The 19419-nt window shown below is 40.5% G+C and overlaps 1 protein-coding gene across 20 annotated transcripts in view; it reads right to left on the reverse strand.

Annotated features, from left to right (window-relative positions):
- SOX5 (SRY-box transcription factor 5) overlaps positions 1–19419 on the reverse strand; it is a 504910-nt gene that overhangs the window by 398111 nt on the left and 87380 nt on the right. For 2 of the 20 annotated variants that reach the window (XM_058420239.1, XM_058420246.1), the window contains one exon: positions 9824–9925. The exons of 17 other annotated variants lie outside the window; for them this stretch is intronic. The gene's annotated coding sequence lies outside the window, so the exon portion shown is untranslated. Of the gene's footprint in view, positions 1–9823; positions 9926–10589; positions 10714–19419 lie in introns of those variants that run through there. One more of the 20 variants, XM_058420247.1, reaches the window with a different exon arrangement.

Here is a 19419-nt window from a genome sequence, read left to right on the forward strand (position 1 = left end):
ACTCTCAAAATACTCCTCTTCCCTTATACTCAGATGGGAGGGGCAAGCCCCCTATTTTTTATTTTTTTTTAAGTATGTTATTTAATGAGCAATGACTCTCCAGAAGCTGCATTTGTCTTACTAAAATGTGGCCATCATTCAAGTTGCCACATAACGAGAATTCAGTGCTGAAATATGTTTTGGGACACTTTGAGGTTGGGTTTTTCATTTTGTTTTGTGCTGTTTTGAGAAGGGAAGGGGATTGCAATAAAACATCCAGCACAAATCTCATGAGAGTAATGGTAATAAGGTGACATAAATGTCCAGTCAACAAGCTTTGATTAGGTGAAGCCATTTAACAAAGAGTAGATCTCTCCAAAACACTTCCACGCATAGCTCATGCGCACTGCAAAATCAAAACCAGTACAAATGCATTTTCTTGTATCTTTCCCCAGTTCATCCCAAAATCACTCCCACTTTTCTATACCTAGGGTACGACTAACATCACCTATGCGTGCCAGTCTTTGGGATGACAAAGCAAAGCTCCCAACATCTCTCAGCAAACAAGGGCTGGATGCATTTCTACACCTAAGAGGGGAATAGGTAAAATTAGGTGGAAAGCAGTTGGTCAGGCCCAAGTTAAATGTGGGCCAAAAAAAGAAAAAGTGGCTTTGCAATCTCATAGCTCACAGATACCCCTGGCTAATCTGTGTGAACCAAGCAAAGTCACTGTTAAGTATATAAGACTGTAGACCTATATTTAGTTCCAAAGAGGAGTAAGAGAAGAAGTAGGAAATAAAAGACAAGGGCAATGAAAACTGAAGGGAATAATGCCAGGTCACAGGACACTGCCAAGACTCAAGTTCTCGCCAGCCTGGCACCTCTCTAGGTGATTCTAGGTTAGGTATGAAGTCAATAAGTTACAGAAGTATACACATATATCATTATATCCAGCTGTTCAGATAGAACTGCAGCATTTATTTGGCTTTAGTTGGGGTTCTTTTATAATTTTCTGTTTTCAATTTGTAATTACAAGACTGTTATTAAGTCTTGCTAAATAAGCCCAGGCTTTGCCTTAACATGAAATTTATCTTCTGTTGTGGCTGAAGATGAACTGGAAGAAAACTGACAAACCCTTGGTACTCTTATCTTCCTGAGTGCAGTGGCTCAGTATGGCACAAGAAGACCAGGTTCTCAGAAATGGAGGTTTGAGCAGTATTTCCTTAAAAGCAGCAAAGAGTGTCTAAAAGGGCTTAAGAGGGCCAGATGACAGCAGTTGTGAGAGGTTTCTGCAGAGTAGGAATAAACCACAGGCTTTCCTGGAAGGAAAGAAAAATGAAGAGCTGAAGGCAGAATTTTACAGGGAAACTTCAACTTTTTCTGTGGTCTGTGGCTCCTCAGTAAGGATCCATTTGACTCCTACATTACTGAAACTCCCCAGGGAGTCGAAAGGTAGCAGACTAAGCCATTCTGTGTAGGATTCACCTGGGCTGCTTTAGAACCCAGTGCTGACTGGATGAACTTCCAAACCACCTGCTCTCCCCATTGATTAATGGGGAAACCCAACAGCCAACCCAGAGTCGAGTTTGAAGCAAACTCAACAAACCTGATTCCAGGTCAGGTGAGGACACGATGTGCTGCCAAGGCAAGTCTCCCACGGTCACAGGAGACCCCAGCAGGGAGAAGAGCAGCTCCCTAGGGACGGATTCCATGCTCTTGCTGTGCCAGCTGGGCAGGGTTTGCTCCATTGCCATTGCTAACTCCAAGATCTGTTCATTAAGCCCACTGTGCAGCAGGTCTAAAGAGAGTGAGTGATGCCCCGAGTTTGGGATCTGGGCATGAATCCCAATGAATTTGATTAACACCAATCCCTCTTAGGAGCATAGAACCTTCTACAAGAGCTCCCTGGACACACTCTCACACACAGTGCCCAAAATCCCTAAAGGCATTTGTTTGGATGAAACCAGCAGCATCGCCCAGTCTCCTCCAGCAACTTCCAGGCCCCAGCTGAGCTCCAGTGTGCTGCACTAGCTCTGCATCCTCCTGTAGAGCTCCTGGTGTTTTACCAGGCCAAGGGGTCCAGTGGACACAGAGCAACTCCCAAGGCCTTAGAAATTCAGTTGTTCTTTGGTTCAAGGTAAATGCTTTCAAACCCCAAGAAGCTGTGAACTCACAGGTTTGTGCACTCTTACCCAGACTGCCACCAGGACATAAATCAAAGCTAGCACACTACATTTTGGACAAATTTATATTTCTAAACCATGGTATCTTCCTACGCCAAGCACCCACAACAACAAAACCTCTTCAGTGTCTTACAGGAAAGAGTAGCACCTTCTAAACCATTAGCACCCTTCTAGCTAGCACAACTACGATAAATCACTGGGAATGAAAGTATGCACAGTGTTTTTTTATTTGTGTCACTTCTATTTCCTTTAATGTGTGCCTGATAAAATGTTTTCTAAGCATTGCCTTTAGTATGTGTTTATCCCAAAGGGACCATTCCAGGAGGACAAAAAAAAATGCAGCACCCACTACTGCCAGGTTTGCCTTCAAAGCCATGAATACACACTTCATTCACTTGAATAAATTTCCTTTTTATCTAATACATCCAGTGATGCTTCAGGCTTGTGCTTCACGGACGTGTCCTACCTTTCAGCAGAAACTCTGAAACAGAAGTTAAGTTAGCTAAGAACAAAGTTACCCTCATGAAAATATTTGTCTGGAAAGCTCATGCTTCAACAAGAAGAGTGTTTTTATTTTTAAGCATTCTTACTGTTAAAGACAACTAAACTTTTTGGGGAGCCAGTCCCTTGAGGTTGAGAGGTGCTAAGTGCCTTCAGCCCTCAAGAAAGAAGAGAACACACTTAAACAGGAGAGTTCTGCTTGTGCAGCTGAAACAAACACTCTTCTTCCACCTGCGCCTTCATTAAAGGGGAAAAAATTGTGAGGTCAAAGAGTACAAAGAATGTTACCACCCTTTCTGCTTTAACCATTTGCAAATTACTGACAGAGCTCCTGCCTCAACCAGAGCAAAATCCTTCCTCTACCCCATCTCCAGCCACTGCTACATATGTGTCCCTGGCTAGGCAGCAGATTACAGTCCCCACTCCTTTAAAGAGCACCCTGATAATATGCAGGGCTAAAATGTCAGAAGCTATTAGAAACTCTCAGACACACAATATATCTCCATCCCCACGTTTTCCCCTTACACTGTGCAATAACAGACAACAGGCATGCAAACTGCTCAGCTGCAACTGTTCCAAGTCGAATAATTACAACTTGTCAGAAAGAATTAATTTTCCCATTTCTCATAAAGATGTGTAAAAATTACCATGTTATTATACACTGACACTCTCTGGAGGCAGACACAAAATTTAATTTTGAATTCTTTCCGCATATTAAATTAAATCCATAAATAAGAGTTTAGGCATTCACTCGGAAGCATATGTTCATTGGGAGCGAAAGCCAACACGAGCCTGGCTGTAATGGTTGTTGTAATGTTTTAATAGCTCGCTTCTTCTAAGCACCAATAAATTTACATGATCATAACAGTCGTGGGCATACAAGAAGCCCATTACTGTCTGGGCACAGGCAGCAGCGTTAACAGGATGGAAAAATGGAAGGGGGGGGGGGAGAACCCTTAAATAAAATTAGGCAACTGCACTTGTCAGCTGCTCCATGATTGAATTTTTAATATTGTGGTCAATTGGTCAAAACAAATAATGGGATAAAATATTTTAATGTATTTAAAACCTGCTTCTGTGGTTAACAGAGTTTATCTATCTCTTTCTGTACACAGCTTCAGACTTGTCAGGCTGCATTTCCATCCTGTGAACACACTGACAGGAGGAAGGCTCCTCCTGGCATCATCTCCGCAGCTCCTGCTGGCCAGCAGGGCTGGGTCTGAGGCTGCAAAGGGCTTGGGTACAGCCACACCACTTCCCAGCACCAAACGCCTCGCAGCTGATGCCAGTGGATTTTGAAATAAAATTCATGAAGAGGGTGGATGGCAGTTGATCCCACACCCTTTGGGATGCTGGGCAGAGCAGTCCTGAATATAAGTGAAGGAGCCATCTACAGATCACCATCTCCTTTCATCCTACCAAGACAATCCCTGTGTAACCATACCGACATCCCAGATGTCAGTGCAGGCTTTATCCACACAAACCCAACCTGTACTCCTTCAGCTGAGTCTGGAGTTGCCCTTCTTGCTTGCACTTATGTAGCTTCCTCATGCTCCCTTCCTTCTGAATTCCCAGTGATTTGTCGTTTAGATACGTTCGTAAGTGAAGCTGAGTTTTCCAACAGGGAATTTAAATGTGATATAAAGGTTAGCTGCAAAGATGGGCTCCTGAAACTTGCTCTTAAATGTGGGCAATGAAAGATTACAGCTAACCTTATGCTCTGCTTAAATGAAGCTACTACACACTGTCTCTGCCTTTCTTACACGTACAGTCAGATGGTTATTTGAAAGCTTAATTATTTTTAAGAAAAAAAAACCAGTTATCTCCAAACCTCTGCTCACCACGAGCAAAATTGAGCACGTGTGTGCACAGCCAATGCAGGGTGAAAGGCAAGCCAGCTCCTCTAAAAACCTGTGTGCATTACAAGTCTTCACAACATTTTCTTTCCTACCAGGATAGACAACACACATAGAAGTCAGTATTATCTCTACAATCACACATTTGTTCAAAATAAGTTCCTTAGTCCCTAACAGGCAGCAAGAAACACAGCCACAGATAGCCAAGCATTTTTCATCTGCAATCAAAGAACATTTTGAGAAAAGCACTGAAAACCCATCTCCTACCAAAGTCAACAGAGGAGTAGCTGTTGTGGGAGTTGGACAGGCTCCTAAACTCTCACTTATCTGCCCAAGACTTCACTGATTCCCAAACGTCCAGCTCAGGATATTCAAGTTTACACAGCTCTGCTGGGGACATTCCAACCCTGATCTGCAGCACCAGACCTGGCTGCCACGGGCAACACAAGCACCAGCACAGGCATCTGGATCAGGCAAGAAGAGGCCAGCAGCCAGCAAAACACAGGCATCCTTCTTCAGCAACATCACTCACTTTTAATTCTCAGAGAGAGAGAATCCAGCTGAGGGCAACTATGAGCAAAAAACCCCAAAACTGTGCTTTGAAATGATATGATGTACGGCACACAACAGAAATTGGGGTTGTCGGTCTGATTTCCAGGAGATACCACCGTAAATACTATCCCAGGCAGACAGCTACAGGTGATGCTCACACCATCAGTGTGCTGGCTGGCTTGCAGCTGCTCCCAGTGCTCAAATTTTCCAGAATTTCACTGCCCCAAATTGAGCCTTTAATAATTTGAGATAATGGGATGGAGCAAAAGAGAGCCCAGCAGCAGTAATGCTGTTTTGGAAAGGTTTAAAAAAGTTTACAAGTGAGCAGAGATAGCTTTGTGCAGACTCCTCAGAGGTACAGGTGATTCAGAAAATGAGTATGACAATAAAACTAGAATATGGCTCTTTGAAGCTGAGGAAATGTGGAGGTTTCAGTGCTGCATTTTTGACAGAGTATTTTCAGCATTGGCCACAAGACTGAGTACAGAACCCAAAACTTGACAGATTACAAAAAAGTATCTTTCGGTGGTGTGGCGGCACTAGTTAGAAAAAAACCCCACGGGGCACCACTATTTCACTTTCCACTGACAAATCCCATTCTTACTCAGAGGTGAAGAGACTGAAATCCTTCTCACCTACTGTGTAGCAGCTTCTCTGAAACGAACTTTCAACCTCAGCCTAGATCCCAGTGGGCAAAGAAAAAAAAAAACAAACCAACCCACCCCACAGGCCAAAACCCCCTAAAGCACTCGGTATTAATTGGCCATCCTTGCTGGTGGTCTCAGGACCGAGGCCGTGGGCATGGAAAATGAACAAGCTCCTGACCTTCTTCTGATCCTCTCCACGAGGGCTGAGACAATGACTGGGCTATGCACTGCCATTTCCTATTTAATTAAATGGCTAAATGGAAGATTTCCTCTGTGGCTAAATGGGGGGTTTCTTTTTCCAGTGCTGCTCTCAGTCTAGTAACTTGCAGTCGTTTAGGTTGACTGTAACATTTAAAGGAAATAACTCCCCCTCCTTCAGTTTCCCTAGAACAAAGGAAAGAATACTGCTCCAGAACTGCAGCTCAGTCTATGGACAGACAGTTTTATATGTGTGTCTTTTGATTTGCATCATTCTTTTCTTTATAAAGGGACAACCCCATGTCATTATTCCCTTTAAAAAATAAGACACATTTACCTCTAATCTCACTGTGGAGAGAACGTCGTAAATGTGAGCGTGAGTTGCTTCCATGTTAAGATGTGCAAACTTCAGCTACCTGACGGTGATGATATATGCACATTATATAATACATACATGTGGAAAACAGCCTTGATGTGACAGCTGAGTCCTGAGGCATCGTAGTAGTCACTGCATTTGAAAGACAGCTTCTCTACCAAACCACTCAAACAGTAAAATGAACACAATATACTCTCCAGCTAGAACTATGCCCTTAAGCTTCAGTTGGAAGAGGAAAAGAAAACTTCTCATTGAAGTCTATTTTAATTAGGGCTGCAGAGAACCAGTTTGAATGAAAGCCTGCCTTTTTTTTTTTCTTCCCTCCTTTTTTTTTCCTCCCTTTTTTTTTTTTTCTTTTTTTTTTTTTTGAAACCCAAGGTAGAGTTTAAAAAATTCTTGGGTAGGGGGAAAACCAAAAGAAAAGCTGAAGTAAACTTGCATTTGAACATCCTTTAACAGAAAAAAATTCCTTGTAAAAACTTGGATTTAGGGATGACAAAGAAAGGATGGGTTCTTATATTCAGTCTGCTTCTCCCATATGATCTGCAGACTGGCTCTGTCATAAAAGCTAGAAAACACTAAACAAGTTATACAGCATTTGCTTAACTGACAAAATATTCACTGATTATTACTGCCATTAGCCTGTTCTTTTTGATTTCCCTATGTATTTGTTTCTCAGCTATTTGGATGTTTAGTATCCTGACATGATGTGTCTCCAAAGCTCTGTCAGATGCTATCTTTCTAGATTAAATACATACAGAAGGATATGCTTTATGTTTGCCTGTGACAACTGCCTTGCTTAACCGTGGACTTCCAGGAAGGTCACAGAACCTGCATCCATCTGTGCAAGCGATAACAGCTCGGCGGTACCTGGCTGGCTCCACTCCTGCTAGATTTAATAATTATGAGAAGTTTGAATCACAGCACAAATAGCTGAAAGCTTCCTACATGGCATGCATCCACCTGCCAGCACTCGTGGTTGTCTGGAATACCCTTCAATGTTTCAAGCAAGAGGGCTTTTCCCATTGCCCTGACTGCCTGAGGTACTAACTCACCTCATGTGCCTCGGGGTCATATGCTGTTACTTTAAACACAGGGACCTAGGCTCAAAGACTGCGAGCTCATTTCTGGGCAAGGGGAGCACAAAGCCTTATTTAAGCAGATGCAAAAATTATTTTGAAACAACAATGCTGCAGAATTCAGTAAGAAGGCGAAACGAGAGAGCTGCAGTGCCACAGCACAGGCATAAGGAAACCGCAATCATATCTAATTAGAGTTAAAATAATGTTTCCCTTTGAAATGTTTAATTAGCTCTGTTTTATTACATAAACATTCTTGATGCAGAGCATACTGAGCTAGAAGAGTCTGATGAGTTAAACAGTGCAAAGTGCTCAGGCGCCCAGTGAGGGGCAAAACCTGACAAGGAGTGGCTGTTGTAACCAGATGTCTGGACCATCAGTGGAGCCATGATGCTTGCTGCAAACAGCAGGCTATCATTTCAACCTTTGTTGCCTCTACTGAAGCCTCCCATCGTGCTTTCAATTTAGCAGCATCACAAGGAGACAAAGAAATTTCTTACAATATGCCTTTCAGTTCAGAGACAAATCCCATTTAAACTTGTTCAACCTCTCATAACGTATTAGTTATTGTTGCCAGTCTGCATGTCCTCTGGCTACACACTAGTTGTTCTGGAAAAGGGAAGCTTTTTTTCCCCTCTTCCCCCCACCCTTTATCTCTCTCTCTTTTTTTTTTTTTTTTTTTTTTTTTAATTCTTGCCCTTCAGTTTGATAAAGCAAGACCAGATTTACTGGCAAACTTACAGCATGCTTGTCACAAGCTTGCAGCAAATTTAATTAACCTTATTACAAATATGGTTTTCTTGAAGATTACATCACAATCTGGTTTCACATCGCCTGCTGCTGATTCAACATATTCTGTGCTTTGGAGAATATGTTCATTTTCTGAAAAAGGTCAAAATGTTAAAATAGCTAAAACTTCACTATTTCTTCCGAGTTCCTGTTCAAATCTTGTGGTGTACCAACACTTTGTCTTACAAGCCTCGTGCCAGTTGTAGATGGGTTCACTTCACAGTACAGTTTACATCCTTTTAACAACAGGGATAGCCAGATGATGGAAAATTTGTTGCTAGTTTAACCCCTCATTAGCACACTGGGACAAAAATCCCAAAGAATGCATGACTAGAATGAGCTTTGCTCAGCAAGTGAGAAACAAGTGACATTTAGCCACGTAATTTGGAATTTTGGCTGCATTAGGACTGAGTTAAGGTATTATGTCTGCTCAGGAACACTGACAGTGAGAATGTTAATCAGCTAAGATCAGCAAAATAAATTAATAACTTTTTAATTCAGTACCAATTTTTAAACCCTGAAATGTTTCACTAAAGGATTTTTAGGTCTCAGTTTTCAGAAACTGGAAAAAGAAATTCCCTGTGACAGAAATCTTGTGCCAGCATTCTCTACCAGCATACTTCAAACTTTAAGGAGCTGGATAAACATATCTTGATTGCTTCCCTGAACTACACCTGAATTTGGAACCTTTACTATTTGCAGAGACTGAGTTAGTCTCCTTGAAAGTGCGTGCTCTCTCCTGAAACTCTGTGAGAAAGATGATTTCTTACATGTTTAATTTTTTTATTTACTGTCTAGAAGAGAAATGCCCTTGTCTGTATTCATGTAATAACAAAGCAAGACTTCACAGGCTGATATTCTCTTATGGTGTGGGAGGAAGCAGAGAAAAAAAGTCACAACATCTGTACTAAAATCCTCTTTAATAAAGCGTAAAGAGAGAAGGGAGTGTAAAACAAAGACACCTCTGCTAATCACTAACTCTGTAATTCTATTAGCACACAGGTGTTATCAAATCAGTGAGCAGTGGATGCAGGAAAGATTATGCAGAAAGAAAAAAAAAAACAAAAACAAAAAAACCCAAAGCAAACATTAGCACAATAGCAGGGATCTAAAACCTTGGCATATTCCATGTTGTTATGGAAGATAAGGTGGTTGACCAACACAGTACAGGTGCACCAAAGACATTCCATGGAGAGCAGCTATGCTCTGGAGGAGATAATCTGCAGCAGCAGAATTAGTACTGGAGTGTTTAAATCCTAAATTCAGTACTAGAGTGTATATAAACATGTGGTTCTAGTACAGTGGCTTTTGCAGGCTATCCAAGTGACCACTCTCCCAAGACTAGGAACACTTTTTGCTTTTACACCTATGTGTACATCACATACATTTGGCATTATTTAACTTCCATGTGCTTAAACAAAAAGGTCTGAAAACTCCAGCGAGAAGACTTGTCCAGGAAAGACAAGGAGGGTCTTGCCTACCATGGGCCCTTTCCCCCCCCACCATGAGAGAAAAACAAAACAAGCAAAACAGACAAAACAAAACAAGCAAAACTCTCCATACTTTTCCAATAACCTCCACACTGTTCTGCTAAACCAAATTAATCTACAGGTTATTTCAGCCCTGCCACACATGGAGGTTGTGCATTATTTTATTGACTCACCTTGCAACCACACAGCACAAATATTAAATCATTTAAACCGGAACAAGGTCCTTGGTTCTCTCAGGCATGTATTTACCATTTAGGGACACGTTTTGAAGCTTTCTGCAAAATATCCAAAGAACTAATTAGGAAACGGATAATCCAACTAAGGAAGATGTTCTGCTGAGCCTGTTACTCAAGAAACATCAAGAAGGGGTGAGGGATGTGAAAGCCGAGGGGAACCTCAGCCACAGTGAATAGGACAGGGTGAACATCCAGGATTTTAAGCTTCTGAGAGGAAGGTGGAAGACAGCAGAACCACTGCTCGGACCCCAGGAGAGCTGATTTCACATTGTTCTGGGATTTAACTGTCAGGATCTCAGGGAGACTTCCCTGGAAGGCAAAGGGGTCCAAGAAGAGCTGCTTGTTTTCCAAACCACAACCTCCCCAGAAGAAAAAATAGTCATATCCCTATGTGTAGAAGGTCGAGCAAGCTTGGCAGTGCAGCTGTGGCTGACAGAGAACTCCTCAGCTAGCTGAAATACAAAACAAAGTCTATGGCTAATGGAAGAAGGCAAAAAGAACAAATTGAGATGTTGTCTGAGCACACAGGGAGTTAGAGATGTAAGAGTTCAGCTGGAGATGGAACTAGAAAAGGAAGTGAGACCTACAGAAAGAGCTTCTCTAAGTACCTTAGAGAGAAGAGACAAAGCCAGAACTTTCTCAGAGCCACGCAGCAACAGGACAGGAGGCAATGGAAATATCAGTTGAGTATAGAATTTTTTACCATGAGGATGGTCACCTCTGCCAGCATCTGAGCTTGGAGGTTGTGGAGTCTCCACCCTTACAAAGATTTAAAAAGGCAACATGACATCCAGCTGTAGGAGGGTAGACAAGTCTCTCCAGGGCTCCATTCCAACCTGAACTGCGCTGTAATTCTATGATTGCATGAAATGTGAATCAGATTGGTCTTCAACCACTTAAAGTGAATGCCACTTAAAGAAATATTTCATAATTAACGGAATTGTTTTTTGTCCTTTGTGCAGTCTGTAATAGTCCCAGCAGTGAGTGATTTACTTGGCATATTTTTACTTCTATTTCCAAAAAGTGTTAGTCCATCTGATTAACTCACATCCTACGTGCCTTACCTTGGTACTGCACACCAAATACCCATTCAAAATGGGGTAACATAAACCTATATGCCATCCCAGCACTTCAAACTAATTTACTTTTGCTTGCTTTCATCCATGTGTTGGCCATGTAGGTTATAAACCAGAAATCTTTCTTTAGGAGTCTGTGCCTAGAAACTGGCAGCTCACCAAAGCTCTCCCTGCCCCCTACTTCTAACGTGCTTCCTTTTCCAAAGGCCCTCCAACATCATAGGAGTGGATCCTGCTTTTTGCAAGCATTAAATCCTGTTTAGATATATGGATGGTTTTGAGAAGAGTATTTGCTGGACTGAGTGATGCTGGCTTTCACCTTCATGGTCCCTGCAAATCCACAAAGCTTTATGCCAATGGGATAGGAAGGCTTCTGGAAACTTGTCAGCACATGGGCGTTCACTACAGTAATTTTACTTCCTTCATACAACTTTGATCTCTTCTTCATCCTTCTCACAACTTTCCAGGCAGTCTGACAGAGGGGAATTGAAACAACCAGAATAAATTCACTGAGAGAGACAATCACTGCCCACAGATTTTGGGTTCCCCCAATATTTGGGAGGGATGTGTGACCAGTGTGCAGGAAGGGACATGAAGGAGAGCTTTTTCTCTCTAACAATTCTATACCATCTTTGGAGTACTACAGAATGAAAGGTGCCCTATATAAAGGCTTGATATTATTATAAAAACAGTAACATCACTCCAAAATAAATACCTCAAGATTTATAACATTTCTGAACTCTCAACTCTTGGAACACAATCGGGGACCTTTAGATGATTTGCCTGCTACTACTATTATCAAAAATCCTAAATGAGAAGCCCACTACTGATTGCATATATAACAGCAACCCCTGAAAGTTTATAGCAGTCAGCTCTCTTTTCACAATCCTCTATGGACAAAACACCTGCTTATGCTGGCAACAAATTTTTTTAAAAAGGAAATTTTCTCTTGTTCAATAGGTTCATTGCATTATTACAGTGCATGAGAGACCAGCACACAAATTTTCTCAAAATTCTCAAACTTAGCTGAGCAGGGAATAGCTTCCTCATTCTTCAAAAAACAAAAAAAAAAGATTACAAGCTCCTTTTGAGTTCCAAAATGGGTAAACACCAGCAGCGTTAAAAGTACAGCATACACAGGCAACCAGATTAATCAACTGCCCTGGCAGCAGCAGTTAGAGAACTCACTTGGAACCTAACAAGACCTGTAACTTTCTACCATAATTGATTCAGACAAAGGCCTTTACCACTCTCACACGCTGGGAGCATGCCCTGGGTCTCTTGGTCCCTTCTACTACAGCCAGCCAAGTGAGAGGTAAAGGCTTATTATCTGGTATGAAGGAAAGCAAAAAGCACTTCTGAAGTTTGAATCAAGGTAGGCAAGAATTTAGCCAGATCAGTAAAGCCACAGTGACTTCTCAGAAGATTAGAATAACTTACAGATTTTTCTCATCTGGTTTTGATGAGAAAATAGAACCTGGAGATAAGAAACTTTTCTCCACGGAAGTTTCATTGGACTTGACACATTCCAGCAGAAACGTATGGTTTCACTTGAAAAATTCCAGAGGAAAGTAAGTTTTACAGATGAAAAAAACCCAACCTGTGACCACTTTAAACTTTAACCTTAACTTGTGGTAGATAATGATTATATCTGCACTGATGCACAGAATAAAGTGGAAGTGAACATTTTTAGGGACTGTGCAAGTAGGCTTTCATACCTTTGTAACAGTGAGCTGAAACGAAAATTGAGAAGAGCCAAACTGGAATTTTCAGTGACTGTACATAGCAAATTCCAGAAGTATTGTCAAAATTCATGCCTGGGGACTAGAAACAGGAAACATAAAGATGAAGCACTCTCTAGTTAAATGTCTTGGTTCATATAAAAGGAGAGAAAAAAAGAGCCGTGAGATCACACACAAAGAGGGAGTATTGTGACAGTGGTCAGGTAGGAAATTTTCTGCCCCAAATTGGATCATCTAAATGAACAGATGGACAAAAACTGTTTTGCACCATTCACTGATATCTTCAAGAATGATGCATCTAACAACAGCTCCTGTCTCCTAAGTCAGTAGATTGGGAAATGCCCCCACACACCATTACAGAGATGTTCTAGTTTAAACGTGCACTAATTTCTTTGATGCGTAGCATAAACACACACTGCTCCCACAGCAACCTGAAAGGTGCCAATGAAATTTCTGGTAATTCAAGCAAAAGGAAACAAAAATCTTGTCCACCGCTCTCACCTTTGGTGCCCTCACAAGCCAGCCAGCGCCAGACTCCAGGCACACTCGTTAAAAGTGAGACAGATTTGTTGCACAGACTGTGTAATACTCCAACATCTACTAAAAGGAGAACTCGGGAGAAGCACATCACCATCCAGTTATTCCAATAAGTTTTCCAGCTAATGGAAATAAACAAAAGTGATTGGATGGTTGCAAAGAATTGCTTCAGTAACATATGTTGCACATAAAACCCAAAGGCTGAATGTGAAGATAGCAGCAGCAAGTTAATGATGAGACTTGCAAAGCCAACATCTCAAAAACTAGGAAGCACTGTTCTCCCTGTTAACTGCATTTTCTAGTGCATGGAGAGTGCATATCTAGTCCAGGAACAAGTGGAAACTGCAAACAGTTTGAGTAATTGTAGCTGCTACCTGGAATGATGTGGCTGAAATTTGGTTAACTACTCAAACTATGAGCTTATGACCCATTGCCCTGGGAGAACGAGTAGATAAAAATATCAGTATTGTGCCTCATGTGAGGCTTGAGCAAGATTTGTAAGATGTTAGTCCGCAAAAATCTGGGAAACTCTAATGATCATTTGAAAATAGGGGTTAAAATAAATGATATGATCACAGGAATAGAAGAGGGAGCATTCCTGACGTAGAAGTTACACGTACATTCAAAGGCCCACTACTATTACATTTCAGGTTACTGCTTCAGAAGGTAAGGATGACAATTGTTCAAAAAAATAGACTTTTCAAAATTGAACACAGACACATTAGTAATTTTTCTGTATCCCTCCAGGATGTCTGGGATGAATTTTCAAAAGAAAAAGAAAAGCAACAGATTTGAGGTTGAGAGGAAACAGTTTTGTCCAAATTCATGAACTTCCAATCACAGCTTTGCAATATGAACAGTCTAATAAATAATAATTTTTTAAAAATCAGATTAAGAGGCACTTTACACATCTCTAGATAAAAAAAAAAATCCTTTTACTTCTTTCTTCACTTCCATTAGCGATTCCACCAAAAAAGCTAATCCAAATTGTCTCTAAAAATTTGATGTCTATTTTGGCATTTAAATAAGAAAACTATCCCTCTAACAAAGACTTTAATTTTTTAAATTTCTTCTCTATTTTCACAAGAGTAGCAAAATGATTCAAATGCAAGGAAAAATGTTCTACATATGTAAACTGATACTGTTCTCTAAAAGCTGTTTTGTCAGGAAAATTCAATAGCTCCAAGGGAAAGGCTCTCATCTTATGTTTTCTGGCCCAGTTCTTTGGGACCATGAAATTTAAATAGAGCAAATAAGGGTTGTAAATCCATAAGAGTACTATCTATTTATAGTAGAGCTCAGTAACCTTCAAGCACTTCTCATTAACATGACAGTTACATCACCTTTGATTAATATTTTTGCTATTATTTCTAGCTCTATTTTGCTGAATAAAAATGTAACATCAGCATCACTTTGGATTTATAAAACATCCCCCATTGCAAAGCGATTTTAGCATGTCTTAAAACAAATATCCATTATATATCCTTATCAGCTCAACTACAAAGTTAGCCACCTGTGGTGGGCAGGCAAAGCACAACACAACACGTAAATGAAGTGGAGAGAGAGAATGGAAATTTTGGTTGGCAATAAAGCATGACCTCAGTGTTATATAATCGGTCAAGGAATTTTTTTTTTTTTTTAAATCCCCTCTGGAGAACAGAAATCGCAGGCTGGAAGTCTGGGCACAGAGAAAACAAACCATTTGAGTGACAATGGTAAAGGTAAACCATGAAGATGACTTGCACTTGTTGGAATCTGGGGTTCACTGAAAAGGCCCTACATTTTGCTTCATGAAGATCAATCATAGCTTGACTCAACAAAACTAAACTCTGTAAAATTAAAATTTAAAATTTCCTAAATACTAGAATTAGTCCTAAAAACGCAGGAATGGGAATGGTAATATTGCCTAAATGAGTCCTTGATGTACAGGACTTGCTATAAGAGTGGCGCATGCTTTGATTTCTCACTGATTTTAGCAGCCCTCACACTTTAAACCCACAGCCCAAAGCCAGGGACCTAGTGTATTATCCCAGCAGTGGGAAGGGCTTGGATGGAGGGTTTCAATAGTTATTCAACTCCAAGGACAGCATTCAGCCCTTGCCTTGGGAGACACCAGCCCTGTGATCACCGATACTGAAAACTCAACCGTTTATTGCTCAAGAAGGATTTTTTTAAAGCTTTTTGTCTCTAATGTAGGCAAATGAGGTCTGCAAATATTCACTAGAGTCGGGCATGCTGTGAGCATCGCCTTAATGAGACCATAAGGATGCAAGCAGGAAGAGCTATTTCAGCAGGTCTAAAACATAATACCCAACAGTTAGATTTCTTAATTTCACCTAAGTGTGAGCAACTGAAAAGTAGGGGCAGAAAGCATTTAAAATTAGGAATGAAGCAGTACCGTAACTGCTACCATGGATTTAAAGAAGACAGGACAGCTTTCAAGAGTTGATTGAATCAAAGCGAATGCCCCAGATAATCCCATGGGTACGTAGCTCCTTTTCTCTTTTCCAAGCACTCTGTCTTTAGAATAGTTTTCACTGTTTAAGAAACATACTGAACATTCTCTACCAAGCTCCACATCTAACATTTATCAACAGGCAGAATATTATTTACACCAGGAATCTTATTTGCTAGACAGCACAACAAATAACTGGCAGCCTTGATGCCATCCCTGTGTGCCCAGGCAACATCTCCTAAGCTCCTCCTTCATAATTCCCAAAATTGTGTTTGCCTACAGTTCATCAGAACAACTTAGTCTTTTGAAAGTAGCTGAAGCTCTATTTTGGTAGAATTCAGGATGTAATGAAATTCCCTTCATGATAACTGTTAATATTTTTGCACAAAACTACCCAAAACCTCATCTACATTTTGACCAAAAATAAAGTGAGGCTATATATATATATATATATATATAAGCTATTATTTGCAAGATGTTCTATCAATCAAATCAGCTACTACACAGTGTAATTCAAGTGCAGTTCTGCTACAGATTATGTTCCACCTAAGGGTCTCAAGGTGTTTTCCATCCAACCCATTGTGTATTTTGCGTCAGGAGCACGGAGAGCAGATGGGAGCACAGGTCTGGTGCAAGGTCACTCAGCAGGGCTGTGGCCACACCAGGCACGGGGCAAGGTGATGGTCTGCCAAGACCCAGTTCTGTGACTTTAAAGATGGCATTACATTTTCTCCAGTCATGCTGTTGGTCGGATTTTGTTGGAGAAAAGTCTACTGAAAAGCAGTATTTCACTCAGCTTAATAATCTCAGATTCTCATCAGTGTCCTCACATAAATAGAGAAAGAATGGCATCATTGTGTCTGCGCAACCAAGATCTCATTTATGCTGAAATATATCAGATTACTATAGGGTCAAAATGTGCACAATTATCTCAGATAAAAAGAACAGGTGCTTTCTTGGTGATTTAATAACAACAACAAAAAAAAAAAAAAGAGAGAGAGAGAGAGAACTAGAGAACGAGTTTAAGGGTTTGTTTTTTAGAAAATCATTTTAAAATATCTCAGAATTTTTAAGCATTTATCTGAAAATTATACACATTGCGGTAGAACGCCTTCATGGTCAAATACATGAAACCTGTCATAATACCAAAGGTGCTGGCACATCATTACAAACCATCTACAAAAAAGCTTTTTCCTCTAAGTTAATTACCTTAGCTAGGTTGAAGAAAAGCCAACACACAAATTATGCCAGATCAGTAGTAAAGTTTAATTTTTCAATGAATGACAATGTACCAGCAGTTTCTATTTATTCCTTTAACCTACAGTCAACTAAATACAAATAAACCTTCCTGTTGTAAAACTTAAATGGCTGAACCCTGTGACACTGTTTCAGAAATATTCACCAGCTCCTCCACTCTTGAAGTTTATTTTGTTGGCTTTAAGTCACCACTGTTGAAACTGAGTACAATGGCAATGAACATTTTCTTACTCATTTTTAAAAATAATGCATGCCTTGACCTTGGTACAACTATGAACTGTGTAAACAAAAGACCAGAAAATTATTTTCTCAATTATAACTAACTTCTAAGAAAAAAAAAAAAAAAAAAAAAAAAAGGGATTTATCAAAATTCAGTATTTCAAAATTTTCAGACTTATGTAAAATAAAAACTCCAATTCCTACTAAAGACCCAAAGTTAATTTAAATTCTGTGTTAGGGTGATAAAGTCATGCCCTCTTCTTTTTAATTTTTTTTTTTTTTAAATTTGCTTTTGTTTGGGTTGCTTGTTTTTAAAAACAAGAACATCTTCACTCTCAGGGCAACCCAGTGCTATCTCCAAATTCTCTCTTCAAGAACACGTTTCTCTGCAAGGATACCAGCGACAAGGGAACACTCAGCCAATGGCTCTGGCAACATTACAGTAAATAAAACTGCTTGAAAGACACCAGCAAGTTAAACCTGGTCCCTGCCCAATAAAATGGAGTTTTATTCCACCATTTCACAGTCAGTAAGCCCACACCAAGTTCACCGCATCTCTATGCCGTTACGAGCGACCTTTCACCACTTGTTGCTTCACCTTCTGCTCGAGCTCCTTTTGCAGCACGTGAATAGAAAAATGCATCAGGAGGTTAACTAGGACTAGACAAAAGGCTGCAGAGCTCAATCAGGGCAGGCATGGATCACTGTCTCCTCAATAACATCTCCATCCCCCCCGCCCGCCGCTCATCGCCGCGCACACGCACGCGCTCCAGCTCCCAGCCATAAATCTTACGGAGTCACTCAACTGACAGCCTAATAACATGAAAGAAGTATCTGCAAACAAGATGGTTTCAAACCACTGCTGGTGACCCTGAACAAATCAGGGCCCAGTTTCTTTTGCAGCCTGCGTTTCTCCCCTTCAATCACTTAGCTGGGCAGATTGATGTGACACCGCAGAATTAAACTGAGTTCCAACACACCCTCTCCCCCTCCCCGTCTCTCCTGCTTTCTGCTGTTTACTAATGATTGGATCTGTCTGTCCAGGCACAGCAAAAGTCCAGTGCTCAGGTGGAGCAGAAATGCAGCTCCCCCACATCAAAAGAAACAACTCCCACCGCGAACACAAAAATACTCTTGCTGGCTTTTGTGTTTTCAGTTATTACTTAAGAGATTATTTTTTTAAGAGAAGTATGAAAAGCAAATCTAATACAATGCAACCCATCTATCCATTAATCTAATGGTCTAACACCTTGCGAAAACACAATATGAAACACTGGAAACATAACTGGAATGCCAGAGTATTTGGCTCAGAGTCAGAGATGGGAGCCCTGGTTTGAATCCCTCTGAAGCACCTTCATCTTCCTCTGCTCTTTAAAGCCACAGCAGTACCAAAACCCCTCCTACCCTTTCACAGAGGTACAAGTAGAAAGGTTTGAAGTGATTTAACACACACAACCCACGGTCCCCAGTAAAGAACACATCAAATGATTGAATGATGATGCTTTCTCATGGCAGAAAATGACCATCAATCCAGAGATCCTAAATCTCGGAGTAATAACGTCTTTCAAGCAGGCAAAAGGAAAGTTAAATAGCTGGCATGAAGAGCAGATAAAAAGTCACTAAAACAACCAACTGCTGAGCCTCTACCTGCTATGCTGTTCTTTCTTCAGGATGCTATATAAAATAAAATTATAAGAGCAAGTACAAATGTATGTATTTATTCACAGAAAATATTTTTATACTTACAAAATTTAAATATTCATATTCTTACAAAGATAGACATCAAAATCAACACAATAGAGAGTACACAGATGACATCTGATGTTGAAATTTTATCTTTGTTTTCTATCTTCTATCTGAAAGCCTGGTGTTTAGGCACTGGTGTTGCTGGAGAGCATTGGGAAGATTTCCTTAACAAAAACAGCTTTTCTCCAGCAGGAGGGGACCAAGATAGTGATCATTGCTTCAATAAGAATCATATCCCACTGGAAATGCTGATTTAATACTTCCTACTGAAATTTCCCAAGTATAGTATTAGTTATAAAGCTCCTATAACATACTAAAATCCTTAAATCTTGTGTCTGAACTGTGTGACATTTCCATTAAAAGATTTACTAAATTTAGAGCTGATGTGATTCCTATGCAACCCTTATGCCTGGAGAGATTTGCACTTCAGTATTCTGATGGAAGTTCAGAATATTTATACTGATAAATATTTCAGAATCAAGGGTTTTCTCATCTCTCTCC

The sequence above is a fragment of the Hirundo rustica genome, chromosome 4 (genome assembly GCF_015227805.2).
Source record: "Hirundo rustica isolate bHirRus1 chromosome 4, bHirRus1.pri.v3, whole genome shotgun sequence".
Classification (NCBI taxonomy): Eukaryota; Metazoa; Chordata; class Aves; order Passeriformes; family Hirundinidae; genus Hirundo; species Hirundo rustica.